Source organism: Pseudophryne corroboree, chromosome 2, assembly GCF_028390025.1.
Source record: "Pseudophryne corroboree isolate aPseCor3 chromosome 2, aPseCor3.hap2, whole genome shotgun sequence".
NCBI classification, from domain to species: domain Eukaryota; kingdom Metazoa; phylum Chordata; class Amphibia; order Anura; family Myobatrachidae; genus Pseudophryne; species Pseudophryne corroboree.
Window position 1 is genome coordinate 100,584,324 of NC_086445.1, and position 3,654 is coordinate 100,587,977.

Below are 3,654 nucleotides of genomic sequence, written 5' to 3' on the forward strand. Positions count from 1 at the left end.
CTGTAGGGCATAGGTGCATCTGGCACTGTGGGGGCATATCTGGCACTGTGAGGGCATATGTGCATCTGGCATGGTGTGGACGTATCTGGCACTGCTGGGGTCATATGTGTATCTGGCATGGTGGGAGCATATCTGGCACTGTAGGGGCATATGTGTATCTGGCACTGTGGGGGCATATGTGTATCTGGCACTATTGGGGTCATATGTGTATTATGCCCCCATTTTCATTGGCCACGCCCCATGTGGCACGTGGCCAGACCCATTTTTTGGCAAGCATTTATTTTCTACTTGCACCACTGTTAGGGACCTGCCTAAAGAGTCTTAACGTAGTGGCAGGTTGTGGGGGGGGGGGGGGGGGGGGGGGGCTGCCAGTTATGTCTAGTCCCGGGCCCCACAATTTCTGATGGCAGCCCTGCCTGTAGTTAATAGCATCCAGTCAGCCTGTAAAGATTTATTGTGCCAGCCCCTCACACTACACTGATACTATCATATATGGCACTTCTATTGGAAACTGTTCCTCAGTTATTTGACATTTGGTGGAGCAATGTAAGGGCCTTCCTGTAAAAAATACTGCATGATTATTAATATTTAACGTCTACAGTAATATTGTAGAATTCACTAGAATCCAGATGTGGATGGATGCTTGTCACGATCCGGGTATCTGGACGCCATTACTTGCCTTTTAGATGCCTTCTGAGGCTTGCTCAGCGTCCCAGGGCCGGATCTCATCTATGTTACTGATGTCCACATTCTGCATATCCCTCCTGTCACTCTGAGACGCTGTCACAGCGGCGCCATGTTTGAATCTAGCATGGCGTCTCCCGTCCTCCGCGGCCTCCGCCGCCGCTCCTGTGTTCCAGTATGCAGGTTGTCAGAGTGGTGCCCCATGCCTGCCGCGGCCTCCGCTGTCATCCATGATTCTCAGTGTGCAGTTGTCAGTTTGGCGTCTCCTGTCCTCCGCGGCCGGCGCCGCCATTGCTGCTATGTTTCCACATGGTTTTCCAAACCAACTTTCCCTCCAGTACTAACATGGGCGCAGCCATGTTTGCTCCAGTCACATGCTCAATCTCCACCAATCTGCTGCACTGTGAATCTGCATGATTGGCTAGCCAATGCCTGCCCTGCAGCAGGCAGGGCCGGATTAACAATGGGGCGGATGGAGCTGCAGCTCCAGGCCCCCCATTGAAAAAGGCCCACAGACTCCCCTGCAGTGCAGCCAGTGATGACAGGAAAAAAAATCCTGTCATCACCAGCAGCTCAGCTCCCTCACCTCCTGGCTGCCAGAGCCTAATCGCCAGCACCCCGAAGCAGCCGGCGAAGTTCCGACCAGCCCAGGCCACGTCTGAAAGTCTTCCTCCAGTCCCTGATTATGCCAGAGGCTCCGCCCCAGACCAGTATGAGGCTCCGCCCCCATTCCGCATGAAGCTCCGCCCCCCCGTATCCAAGTTGCATTGGCTCAGGCTGCCGCTGCACATAACCCTCTTCTGTCTGGTGTGGACTCTGGAGCAGCTGGGCAGCACATAATGAATGTAACAGGAGGACAGTAGAACAGCAAGGTAGGTGGAGAGGGGTGGTGTCTTAACTTCAGTATGTATGCTAAGAGGACAAGGGGCGTAAGTTAAATATATTATAAAGGAGGAGGCTGGAAGCTCGAGTTATATAAATATATAAGGGAGGCTAGTGGCCATAAGTTAAATAAACATAAGGAGGAACAGGGCCACAAGTTTAATATACAGGGGGTCAGGAAGCCCAGCTTAAAAATAAAAGAGGGGGAATGGGGGAACAGCATAAATAAATATATATACTGTAATTGGGGGTGACAGCATAAATATGTAAGGGGGCATGTGGTCAGTGGCGGAACTACCGCCAGTGCAAGCAGTGCCACTGTCCAGGGGCCCAAATCCAGCGCGGCATATAATGAGTCAAACTGACTCATTACATGCCGCTGTCAGCCGCTCGCCGAGGAGAGGAGCTTTGCGCCACAGAGGGGGGGGGGTAGAAGGAAGAGGAGGGAGGTGGCGGAGGGTGCCGCAGCAGCAGCGCAGTGTAGTTGATGGAGGCGCTGCTGCTGCTGTCCCTCTCCTTCACCATAGGCTGCCCTCCGCCTCTGTGAATGCTGGGAAGTGAATCCCAGCATTTACAGCGGCGGAGGAAAGCCAATGGTGAAGGAGAGGGAAAGCAGCAGCAGCGCCTCCACCAATTATACTGCGCTGCTGCGGCTCCCTCCTCCACCTCCCTCCTCCTTCTCCCCTGCCCGGGATCATCATCCGCCATCAAGCTGCACCGAGGGGCCTGACTGCTAGCGGAGACAGTAAGTATAATCTTTTCTTTCTGTCTATCTATCTATCTATCTATCTATCTATCTATCTATCTATCTATCTGTCTATCTGTCTATCTATGTATATATTCTGTCTGTCTGCCACAATGTGTAAAAAGGGACGCTGTCTGCTGTAATGTGTAAAAAAGGGGACGCTGTCTGCCTTAATGTGTAAAAACGGGACGCTGTCTGCCGTAATGTGTAAAAAGGGGGATGCTGTCTGCCGTAATGTGTAAAAAGGAACGCTGTCTGCCGTAATGTGTAAAAAGGGGGACGCTGTCTGCCTTAATGTGTAAAAATGGGACGCTGTCTGCCGTAATGTGTAAAAAGGGAGACTGGATGCCGTAATGTGTAAAAAGGGGATGCTGTCTGCTGTAATGTGTAAAAAGGGGATGCTGTCTGCCGTAATGTATAAAAAAGGGGACGCTGTCTGCCGTTGTGTGTAAAAAGGGGACGCTGTCTGCCGTTGTGTGTAAAAAGGGGACGCTGTCTGCCGTAATGTGTAAAAAAGGGGGACTGTCTGCTGTAATGTGAAAAAAAGGGGACGCTGTCTGCCGTAATGTGTAAAAAAGGGGGACTGTCTGCTGTAATGTGTAAAAAGGGGGACGCTGTCTGCCGTTATGTGTAAAAACGGGGACGCTGTCTGCCGTTATGTGTAAAAAGGGGACGCTGTCTGCCGTAATGTGTAAAAAAGGGGACGCTGTCTGCCATAATGTGTAAAAAAGGGGACGCTGTCTGCCGTAATGTGTTAAAAGGGGACGCTGTCTGCCGTAATGTGTATAAAAGGGGGACGCTGTCTACCATAATGTGTAAAAAGAAGAATCTGTCTGCCGTAATGTGTAAAAAGAAGAATCTGTCTGCCATAATGTGTAAAAGGGGCCCTACCTGGTGTAATGATGCTACTGTGCTGCGTAATTTGAATAATGGAGACTACTGTGCACCGTTATATGAATTGGTATTATTTTGTTGCCACGCCCCTATATTTTTTGTGCGCGCCTGCGGCGAGCACTGCCCCTGTTTTACATAGAGGGGGGGGCCTCCGTCGTTTCTTGCACACAGCGCTAACATGTCTAGTTACGGCACTGTTGCTAGGTATCCATTTCCCTGGCCCCGGGCAGGTCCCCCTCACCAGATCCTCTCCAGGGGTGATGGGGTGGACTTGGATGGGATGGGGGGGCCCTAAGCATTTTGTCGCACCTGGGCCAACCGTTCGCTAGTTCCGCCACTGCATGTGGCATAAATGAATAAAAGAAAACATTAATATATTATTTGAGATGAGATAGAGGCATAAATTAAATTAATATATAAGGGGGGACAGGAGGCACAACTGAAATATA